This window comes from Carettochelys insculpta, chromosome 3 (genome assembly GCF_033958435.1).
Source record: "Carettochelys insculpta isolate YL-2023 chromosome 3, ASM3395843v1, whole genome shotgun sequence".
In the NCBI taxonomy this organism is placed as follows: domain Eukaryota; kingdom Metazoa; phylum Chordata; order Testudines; family Carettochelyidae; genus Carettochelys; species Carettochelys insculpta.
The window spans coordinates 173,295,684-173,308,066 of NC_134139.1; positions in this window are offsets into that span (position 1 = coordinate 173,295,684).

Sequence of the window (12,383 nt, forward strand, 5' to 3'; positions counted from 1 at the left end):
AAATTCCTAAGCCTGATAAAGGACAACAGCATCCTGCCCACAGAATAAGGGATTTATAGATTTGGTAAATCATTTCCATTTTGTACTGGTATTAGCCACTGACATGCTATCTTCCAAGTAGCCTCTTCTTTCCTATTGCCCATGCAGATCTCCTTGATTTTCTGACACCCAGTGATGGGTGAAAAGAAAGGGCAGAAACTTCAGTGCCTGTGCATCTCTCAGAGAAGAAATCTTCAAGCACACAATAATTCAATCAACACTGAAGGAACCCACCCTGAATATATCAGCCTGAACCAAGGATCACACTGTGTCAAAACTGTCAATCATGAGAAAACTTACAGGGAAGCAACCAAAGACCAGTTACAAACTCATCTAACTGAAGCTAACATTCTAGAATCTAAATTCAGCACAATCTGGATTCAGACAGAACACAGAACTGAAACTGCTTTGATAGCACTGAGGGATGATCTCCTATCAATGGACAGAGTCTAGGCACCCATTTGACACTGCTGATTTTGGGACTATGCTGTATCATCTGAGATAAGTGGCAAGGGTCCATGATGATGAGTTAAAATGGCTTGAGTTCTTTTCAGAGGGATGCCCCCAGTGAGTATTGATAAAATAAAACTGCGCCTCCATCCCTAGAGTCCTTAGTTGAGGAATTCCACATGCATAAAGTCTCTCTCTGGTCTTTTAGATGGGCTGGTCCAATGAAATGGATTCAGGTGCCTGCAACATACAGATGACACACAGCTTTTCTCATCTTTCACCACATGTAACTACACCACTAGCATAAAGATGGCCCAGAGCTTGGAATAGATCAGCTCTTGGATGAAGAGAAGCTGATGTAAATTAAGCATGAGCAGGATGGATTGATTTAAAGCAACCAGTGAGTGAAAGCTTCAATTATTGATTTTAACTTGTACTTCAATTATTTTCCAAAGAAACAGGCATTCACGTCTGATAAATCAACATGTTTTAATGATTTTACAACTAAATAGAGACTGTACACAAGATTTGGTACACCTCTTTGCAAATTAGGAGGATACACTATTTCTATGTACATTTATTTAAGAAATTAAAAAGCTTACTATTTTTCAGATTTTTATTAATTAATTGTTAGTATGTTAGAAAATGGAGGATGATATATTGCTTATTTACTAGATAATTAACTTTTTGCTCATGACTTGTGTCAAGCTGAATTACTCTGGTAATGGTAATTAAACACACAAAACAGCATATACAATTAATTTTTATTAAACATAACCAGCCCTTAATACAGTACATGATCTATTGTGCCATATTGATGAAGCTTGACCTTAAAAGATAGATTTCTACCTCCCATGATTCTTTCATAGTATAGAAAAGAGCCTTGAATTCAATGTTTTTGACAGATTTTTATAGATTTTTAGTTAAATATTCTAAGAGATTATAATTTATGTCTCGACATATTTTGCATGAAACTCAGATTTCATTTTGAACAGGTTTATTTTTAAAAGTAAAGATACTAAATAAAAAGCTATTTTTGTTTTTTATCCACCCTGAACCTGAGCAAAACAGAAGAGCTTGCCTCATTGGGCAATCTCCATTGGTTGAAAATATACAACCTAAACTGGTCAATTTGCTGTTAGGCAAATGTAGGAAAATGTATTCCTTCAACATATTTTTGGGAAGAAAAATATTACTGAATAAATCTGAACATGAATTCAAAATCTATTAACCACTTACATGTTTAGATATTTTATATTATTATAAAGACACTGTACTGGAGCTGCCATCTTTCATGGCCCATTGTGTAATTTTATATTGTGGCATATAGAACAGAGGACTGGAAGGGATCTCCTGGAGGTTTGAATCCAGTGCCCTACATCAAAGACAAAAAGATCTAAGTATCTCAGACCACGGTGCCCTCTTCAGAATCATTTAAATATGTTAAAGTCTATTATGTCAAGCTGCCTCCCATGTTGCACATTAACCAAATGTCCTCATATCATTTTCAAAATGTAATGGTTAAGTGGTGCTACAACTCCATTATAAAAATGTAGGAAAAAGTACACCCTAGACATAGCTTTTATCAAGAAAAAGTTACTGAAAATGCACTATAGCTATTAAGTGGAGAAACATTAATAGACCTCAGCATAAAGGGATAGCTTGGATTAATGATGGTGACTGAAGAGGCACAGATACCTGCCTGAAAGTGTTTGAGGACAATAGCATCGTGGATGAAGAGTAATGGTTTAAAGCCTAATTCTGCAAAATCTATTGCTCACATAAGGACTCCCACTGACTACTCCAAGGAAGAAAGACTATGACTAATGGCACACAAGAAAAATTCAGGCTAAATATCAGCAATAATTTCCTAACCATAAAATCTGCATAACAATTTATCCAGGTAAATCGTGGAAGGGCCATTAACTGAATCTCCAAATCTGGTATGTCGATGGTCTGAAGAAGTGGGTCTGTCCCATGAAAGCTCACCACCTAATAAATTATGTTGTTAGTCTTTAAAGTGCTACTGGACTGCTTTTTTTTGTTTTGGACTGGAAAAAGCATTAAAATATATTGTAGGGGTTAATTCCACACTGGCAGTGGACAGATGGTGACCTAACAGGTCCTTCACATGACTAAGATTCTGTGATTATATGGTTGTATGAAATGCAAATATTTTTGTAACTTTTCCAAGTCAATTAAAAGTAAGTGCAGGTACAAAATGGTTCGGGCCTTCTTACATGAAATACGGCCTCTCTTCCTAGCCTACACTGTGAAGCAGTTGAGCTTTACAGAGGCACTTAAACTGGAAATCTCTGTGTGGAACAAGCTATGTAAGGGCTCATAAACTTTGGAATGTGTTCCTTCTGATCCTTAGTTTGAAACAACCTGAATTATTTGCCCTGTGTTTTGTCCTTGTCTGTTTGAGAAAGTTCTGGGATGGCTGAGGCAGCAGAAAAGAGTGGCATGTGTGCATCAAATGACAACAAATGTGGGGTGGAAGCTCTGATTTCAACTAATTAACTCTACTGGTTAATGATTACTTTATGGTTAGATTGGGAGGGTATGACTGTGCTGCTGCTTTAGTTAGGTAACCCTTTTTGTCGCATGTTTTTTAGTTAACAAGAAGGCCACTGTCTATCCCAGGTAGACACTCTTTATTCTGTTGTTTTTCAAAGCCTAATTAAACCAATAAACCAAAAAAATCTGAGCTTGTAAAATGAATATATTTCAATGAAATATATCTGAACATTTCTTAATTTACCCCAGAGAATTGGTGATATCCAAGGTACCATAAATCTTGGAGCAGAGTATGGAAAGCTGTAGAAAAGATGCACTTCTGGAAAAATTACCATTTTAAAACTCCCTGATTGGAAGAGCTCTGAAGTGTGTATGCATAACAAATTAATGAATTGCACCGTCCCCCTTAACCCTGGTGGTTTCTCATAAAAACACACAGGAGAAAAATAGGTTTTGAAAAGTTTTTCATAGTCCCCAGGTTTATTTGTGTAAGCCTGGGACCCTGCCAATAAGAGACAAACAACAGTTTCAAGTTTGTTAAAACTATACTCTGTGTTATACTTAACGTACATTTCAATTATTTACTCTTCAAGTTTGACATCTAGAGCAGAAAACTGGAGCAGTGGGATGAAGGAAGCAGAAGCACTCACTGGTGGTGACAACTAAGCCAGAACTAGATCCAGGCCAGCCAAAGCAACATGATTATTTTTGCTTTTGCTTCCTATTCTTGCCCATCCTGCTGGCTGGTTTAGCTAAATATACTGCTGTCAGAAAGTTTTATATGGACATTTTTTGAGAGAGACCACTGTGGGGAGGAAAACATTGGATAACTGTAATTATTAGTTATGAAGAAGCATTTTTGGCCAAAGAAGACATGATTTGTGCAAGCATCTCTGCAATGGAACAGATAGAGAAAGCTATCAGACTCCCCCCCCCAGAAATGAACAATCACATCACCTCTCCCCAGGGACACTTGCAATCCACCTCTGTCTTTGTGGCCTCATGCTTTTCCCACTCTCTAAACCATCTTTGCTTCCCTCTGGCTCTCTGTCATAAGCTAATCTAACCCTTTTCTCAAAAATTTCTTTCTTCTGTTTAGTGTCTGATTCTGGCAGGTGCTGACTGATACTTAATTCCCCTGAAAAGCAGTGGGAGATGATGGGTGCTCAATACCTTGCAGAAGTTGGTCAGCAACTGAAAGTGAGCTCCTAGCTCCACTGATGTCAATGAGGACAGGATTTCACTGTAAGGCTATGTCTACACTGGAGATTTTTGTCAACAAATCCCAGGAAGCATCCACATTCCGAAGGCATTCTGTTGACAGTAAATCAACAGAATGTGGCACTTCTGTAGAGAGTGTTCTGCCATTTGCCCATGAGGCAGAATGCCTCTGTCAACAGAAAGCTGGTGTGGACTTTCTGGGGGGCCCTGTCAACAAACAGGTCTTCCAGGACACTGGGCAGCCCGGTCTGCTCTGCTTCCATTTGGACTTTCTGTTGAGAGAATGGCTGGGCAGTCCCACTGGTCTGTGTCAACAGAATGGATCACTCTTGTGATGGTGAGCCTGGCAGTCTAGTCACAATCTGTTGAGAGAAGTTTTGTTGACAAATCGCTCTAGTGTAGACATAGCCTATTGTCTAGTCTTCTGTCAGCCTGAATATTCTTCATGAATTAGGCCTCCCAAGATCACGAGATTACTTAAACACCATCAGATTTTAAAAATAATGAATTTTACATGTTTGTGTGTCCATTCTGGGGGTACAGCTCCTCAGAGTCACTCTTTTCAGCATACAAAATAAACATCACAGCAGGATCTCCAATATAAATTTTCAGATGGCTGCAATGTTCTAACGTGACCTGGCCAAAACTAATCAACCAAACAAAAAATTCCCCCCTAAAAACCGTGGAGAGCATTGCACCACAAGTTAGTTCAAAATATATCGTCATTCACAAAAACGGGAATATTTGCTGCTAATGTATGTTGCAGAGACTTACAAAATCAGTGAATTGCCACTTGCTTGTGGGCGTATACAGTAACAGCAGGACTTGAAAGTGTAGGGCTTTGCAATGTGAACAGCTGAGGGCACTCCACATCATTGTACCTGGATATCTCCATGCTCAGACACAAAATCAGTGATGTCAACAGCTGTTCTAGAAGGAAAACTCAATGTCTACAATTCTGATCTTAGGGCAAGTGAAGGAGAAATATTTTAGGATATTCCATTTGGAATTAAATTTGTTGATGTATTGGTTTGGAATCCAAATAAAGAGTTGTTGTTCTATGTTTATTTGACTTTAATTAAGAGAAATCTTTGCAGTTTACCATCAACACATTTAATTTGTGAGCAGTGAGTTGATTGTATTCTTTACCAGACTATTCTTCCTGCTACTCTTTATTTTGCTTTATTGCAAGAGAACATAATGTTTTTAAAAAATGCATGGGCTCCACTCCTACCAATGTTAACGAAGTTTGGTATATAAGAGGGAACATATACATTTCTTATGACAATTTGTAACTAGGCTTGGAGCCAAGATTTAAATCCTTATTATAAACACCTTATAATATGGATTTTAAGATAGAAACAGGACCTATCTTTCACTATAGAAATGTTCAGAGGCACGACGGTAATGTCTGCTTTTTTTAAATAGTACAGTATTAAAATACAGCAGTAGCATTAGTGCTTTGTTGCTCTGGGGTTTCAGGTTTCCATGGAGATGAGTGGGAATCCCAACGCACAGCAAAAGCTAACAGACTATCCATCTTATACCATGGCGTTGGCTTTCTCACCAGCTGATATATGAGGCAGTTGTCCCATGAATAAAAAAAATGCACTTGTACCATACCATAAATAATAAACAAATAAAGATAACACTGGAAATAAAAAGACCAAATAGTAATCCTGCCTTACCATACATGAACATATTGTTGCATGTACTAAGCCTTGCAAGAATCAGCTGTTAAACAATTCTGAAGCAATCTGATTTACAGTTACTACACGGAGATCTGATAAGAAATCAACCAGCTTATCTCTAATTAAAACAAAATCTATTTTTCCTAGTATTGATTTCACTACACAGATGGCGAGTTTAAAAAGCATCTACCTCCTTAAATTACAGTTTAAACAATGTGCAATATTAAAATCTTACTAATAATTATGTCCAAAGGCCCATCAACTGCTGTGCAATCCTGTTTTTAAAAACAGTGTGTTACTTTTATAGAGATGCATGCAGTGATGCTATAATGTCAGGGTTTATGTGTCTTTTTGTTCTTTTTTCACAAAAAGTTACAGAGTTAAGACATGTTGGCTACGTCTACACGTGAAGCCAGCAACATCGAAATAGGCTATTTCGATGAGTAACGTCTACACGTCCTCCAGGGCTGGCAACGTCGATGTTCAACTTCGACGTTGCGCGGCACCACATCGAAATAGGCGCTGCGAGGGTACGTCTACACGCCAAAGTAGCACACATCGAAATAAGGGTGCCAGGCACAGCTGCAGACAGGGTCACAGGGCGGACTCAACAGCAAGCCGCTCCCTTAAAGGGCCCCTCCCAGACACACTTGCACTAAACAACACAAGATCCACAGAGCCGACAACTGGTTGCAGACCCTGTGCCTGCAGCATGGCTCCCCAGCTGCCGCAGCAGCAGCCAGAAGCCCTGGGCTAAGGGCTGCTGCCCACGGTGACCATAGAGCCCCGCAGGGGCTGGAGAGAGAGCATCTCTCAACCCCCCAGCTGATGGCCGCCATGGAGGACCCGGCAATTTCGACGTTGCGGGACGCGGATCGTCTACACGGTCCCTACTTCGACATTCAACGTCGAAGTAGGGCGCTATTCCGATCCCCTCATGAGGTTAGTGACTTCGACGTCTCGCCGCCTAATGTCGAAGTTAACTTCGAAATAGCGCCCGATGCGTGTAGCCGCGACGGGCGCTATTTCGAAGTTAGTGCCGCTACTTCGAAGTAGCGTGCACGTGTAGACACAGCTGTTGTCTGCTATCCAGATATTCCTATCTGAGTGTAATAATATACATGTGGGCTTCTGCATAAATTGATTATTAAATATCAGAAATGATCCAATCCTTAGCTCTTGCCCAAATCTGCAACAAATCAGACCTTTTTAAAGTTTGGGTCTGTTTAGATAAATTCTCCACTCTCTACCTGACAACATCCAAGCACAATTATTTTTCTTGGTTTCCAGGATTGTCCCAGGCTCTTTGCTGGATCTACCATACGGCTCTGTTCACATCTTACGTGCATAATGTTTCTGTGGTATACCCAGGTGGCCTTGGCATGCACTGAACAATATGCTAAGCCCAAACGAGAAGCTGCCAGACCTTCTGATGAGATCTGCTACTTATTAGATTTATCAGATACATGATGGGACAGATGAAACAGGAGGATTACAGGATTTTTCAGGGGCTTGAGGAGAGAAAACAAATTGCAGATCATGAGATCTGCTGGTTTAGGAAAACAAATCATTAGATGGGGTCACTTGGAGAGTCTATTAAATGTTATACAGTGGAAAGGAGGTCACAAAATTTTGAAGAAAGGAATTTGAGGGCTAGAGAAAGGAGAGATGTTTATGAAAAAGAATAAGAACATGAGTGCAAAAGGTGTAGACATAAGAATGGCCATACTGATTTAGACCAAAGGGCCATCTAGCCCAGTATCCTGTCTTTGACTGTGCCCAATGCTAGGTGTCCAAAGGACATGAAAAAAAACAGGTAATCATGAAGTGATCCCTCCCATCACCTATTTCTAGCTTCTGACAAACAGAGGCTATGGACACCATTCCTACTCAACTTGGCTAATAGCCATTGATGGTCCTGTCCTCCATGAAAGTATCTAGCTCTTTTTTGAACTCTGCTAAAATCCTGGTCTTCACAACATCTTATGGCAAGGAGTTCCACAAGTTGACTAACAAGTAGAGATAGGAATTATTACTCCTAAAGCTTACATATCTGTGGCTGAATCAGGAGCTCTATTCAGATGATGCAACCGCTATCCTATACTTTGATTGCAACCTATACCCTGCCCATCCTATGCTGCATACTAACAAATGCACATGTTTCACTACACACTTGCACCCTTGCAGACCCCATTAACATCAGTTGCACAACATGTGATCAGGTGGGTCTATGTATACAGAACTCATAGTGAAATAGCAGACTAAGACTATAAGATCTTCAGGGCAGTTACCATGAGTTGCTGTGCGGAGAATGTCTGGCATATTTCAATTATCACCAAAACACACATTACTACATCAATGGGACTGAACAAGCTTTAGTTAATTATCCAGACTTTTGGCCCTGCTACACTGAATTAATGACAAAGCTTCCTTTGACTTCTGTGGAAATAGGTTCCAGATTAAACAACTAGATGGTACACATATCATGTGTGCACAAAACTGTAATAACTACACTCTTGGACTGTCAGTCTTTATCCAAGTGCATAAAACAGGTTCATGTGAGTAACAAGAGTGCAATAATAAGTGGTACAAGAACTTCACTAGCTAACCACTGAATATGTTATTAGTTTTTGGTGTAAAGCAAAACGGACTAATGCAAAAATGATATCACACACTTAAAAATCACAGTCTGTTTTAAAGTATGTAAATGAACTTTTAGCTGACTTTCACCTCCCATTCTTCCTTCATGGAGATCTTTTTAAGACCCTCCCACGCAATAAAGGGTTGGGTCTTCGCAACTTTGTGTGTGTATGTGTAATTATTATTAGTTAGATCTTTTTCAACTAACAACAAAATCCCCATTTGCAAATACCATTGTTATTAAGTGTGCCAGGATTGGTCTGCTATGATTCCTTTTTATGAGCAGGTGTTCAAGCAACCATCTGCTATTTATGCAAAAGTCTGCAAACCCAAGAAGTTTCTTGAATGTTAGCACAAATGATTATTTATCTGAAAATGAATAAAGAAAGTCCTTTTTTTTGTTGTTTACAATTCATTATTATTTATTTCTTGTTTTTTTAAAAGTTTCCTTTTTCCAATCAGGGAGCAGAATCAATGGCATGTGGACACTGCTGAAGAAAATCAGATTCAGTTTCTGGATGAATTGCTAATCTGTAATTTCAGGAGAGCATCCCTAATCAGGAACATGCTTAAGAAAGTGAGTAACTTTAAATATGTCATTAGAGTTAAGCCCATGCTTAACTGACATCCTGAATAAGGATGAATTTAATCAAGTATTGGGTCCATTATTCATAACACATAATTAGGACACCTCCATTTGTGTTACACTCCTGTAACAATGAAAATAGTACAAATGACTGAAAATCATGAACCCTCTCTTCAGTAAACATGAGCTACAGTTCAAAAGCCATTGATCAGTACTATATAATACAAAAATCCTACTTGGACTAAACCTTGTTGAGACAGGATCATATGACCTCCTGCATAGGGTACTTTGCTATACAATTTGGGAGAAAGGATCGTTTAATGTCAATATTTATTCCAAACTCTGACCATATACCACAATGTCTCTATGAGAATGCTTAGTAAATGCATGGAAGAGAGAACCTTTAGCAGAGATTAGGGATGCCCAAACTGGGAAACTTGAAAAGTGTGCTGTTTGCCTGGAGCTAGAATTTAAGGTGTCACGGAATATCTGCTGATATTGATCAAGCCATCAAACTACTAACCCTTCCCTCTCCTCTGTGTGAGCACCAATGATACTGCCAGCAATGACCTTGAGCAGGTTACGGCAGACTATGTGGCTCTGGGAAGAAGAATAAAGAAGCTTCAGGTGTGAGTCATATTCTTGTCCATCCTCCTTGTTTCAGTAAAGGGCCCAAGTAGAAATCATCAAATTGTGGAGGTAAATGTGTGGTTGCCTAGGTGGTGTCATAAAGATGTCTTTGGAATCTTCAACCATGAGATGTTGTTCCAGGATGAAGGATTGCTGGTAAGAGAGAGGCTCTCCCCAGTAAAAAGAGGGAAGTACATCTTCACAGGCGGGTTTGATAACCTAGGCTGTGGTCACCCTAACCCCGCTGTTCAGAGGGGCTATGGTAATGTGGTACAGTGGGATATGCTAATGAGGTGCTGCCATGAATATAAATCACCTCATTAGTATAATGCCAGCTGCATATGTTTGGAAACTGCCGGTTTCAAAATGCAGACATCCATGTATCCGGGAGGCCTTTCGAAATGACCCCCTGATTTCAAAAGCCCCTTATTTCCCTTTGGTTTTGGGAATAAGGGGTTTTTGAAATTATGGGTTCATTTTAAAAGCCCCCCTGACTACATGGACAGCTGTGTTTCGAAACCAGCAGTTTCAAAGCATGCATGGCCGCCATTATGCTAATGAGGTGCTTTATATTCATGGCAGCACCTTATTAGCATATACCATTGTGCCTTATTACCATAGCCTCTCCAAAAGGAGGGGCTAGTGTGGTCGCAGCTCTAGTGAGGAGGGCTATCAACTTGGTTTGCCATAGAATGGTGACCAAAGCCCTGATGAAAGTGGGGAAGTGAGATCCAGGGAAGGAACACAAGGAAGCAGGTGCAACAGAGAAGGCTTCCTGATTCATACTGAGAAAGTAGGGCAATTGGCTAATTATCTTGCAATGGCTCAATCTAGGATCCTCACTGATCAAGGCCAAGCACTGTAAGTGGGTGATGGTGAGGGAGAAGAGGAAGGCACAGTAAAGGAACTCGGGGTTCCAGAACTAAAGAACATGAGGCAGAAGAGGCCCCATGCACTGTGGATTGGGAGCTCTGCTCACTGTTTTATAATTTTGAATCCTGCTTGTGGCATTTTCCCTAATTAACATTGGGTAACTGCCCTCCTTGTATTAAAGGTTTCATTTGTACACTCCGTCTCTGTGCTTGTGACTGAGGAAGCATTGGCTCTCAAAGGTGCCCAAGGATGGAGTGTAACTTTCCCAGCGTACTGAGTACAGGCGTGAGACAGTTCTGTGTTACACGGTTGAATAGGAACCCCTAGATATTGAACTCAGCCCTGATTGCTGCTGGTTTCACTTGTCAGAAGTGTTAGAGTTGGAACACAAAATACCAGGCTAGAAGGACCATTAATCTGACCCAGTATGGCCATGAAACCCCTTAAAAATTATCCATTCATCCTCACTTTATTACCTTTCCAAAACAGATAACTTTGGAGGTATATCTTTAATTGTATTGAAGCCATGTATATTTTTTGCCTTAGCTTTAGTAGCACATGCATAAACACCAATCAGAGTGAAAGCAGCCAGCACATCAGTAAGATATGTTCAACATATAAATGGTGCCCCTAGAAATGAAAACTTTCCACTTTCTACATCAGCAAACAAACACTGCAGACTGAACCTATGGTGAATCAGGAGACAGAAGGGGGTAATTTGCACACATCCCCCCTTTCCTCTTGTGGCAGCACGTGGAATCATTGCTGTCACTGCTTTGGTCGTACGTGTCCCTGCCATTTGTTCTCAGCTCACTAACACACATAATTTATTCATTGAAGGATGTATCTGTGCAGTTACAGGCCAATGGCAATGTGGAATATCCCATGGAGAAAAAGCAGTGAACCGTGTAAAAGGCATAGGCACTTTATGTGGCATCTCAAGCTCTCTCTCAAACAGGTTTTCAGAAGTTCCTTTCACTAGTCAAATAGTATTGAATTTTTAGCACAGTTTTGAGAAGAAGTCCAACCTTTTTATTTCTTTATTTTTGCTTTTGGTGTATAAACTATTCCACCCTTTATATGAACTTCCTCCCCATTTGGGTAGGAACAAAATTGCACTTGATAACCATCTGCCCATCCCAGAGTCTAGTATATTACACATGACATACAAGGGCAGACAGAAGCAGAATTTATGAAGTTCCTATGAGTCGGAGAGGAGGGGCAAAGAATGGTGGGACCATTCAGGGCTTACAGCACAATGGTCTGAAGATGGAGCAGTTCTTAAGCAAAGAATAGGAACGTTATCTGTGACTTCAATCTATGGAGCTGATTGCCTATATGAGGTGTTTCAATGGCAAGTTTCAAACATTACAACTCATCCGAATTAGTCATGTTGTAATTTCACATTACTTAAGTCAGTTCAATAAATCCAAGGCATTTTATGAATATACATGTACAGAGATAACAGGTAGCTGAGTTACCCCTCTTTAAGGTCCTTCTCAGCTCTTCCGGTTGCTCGATAGCGCACCCACTAATATGCCTGTTTAAATTAGACTCTTGCTAAACTATTTGATTTACTATTACAGCTATAAATACGAATAGATCATCTTGGCTTTTCTCTATATCTACTTCTTTTACCATTACTACAAATCTTTTATCATCTTAAGTAACAACATATATAATTTATAATGGAATCACTTCAATAAACTTCAAGGGAGGAATAAATATGTCTG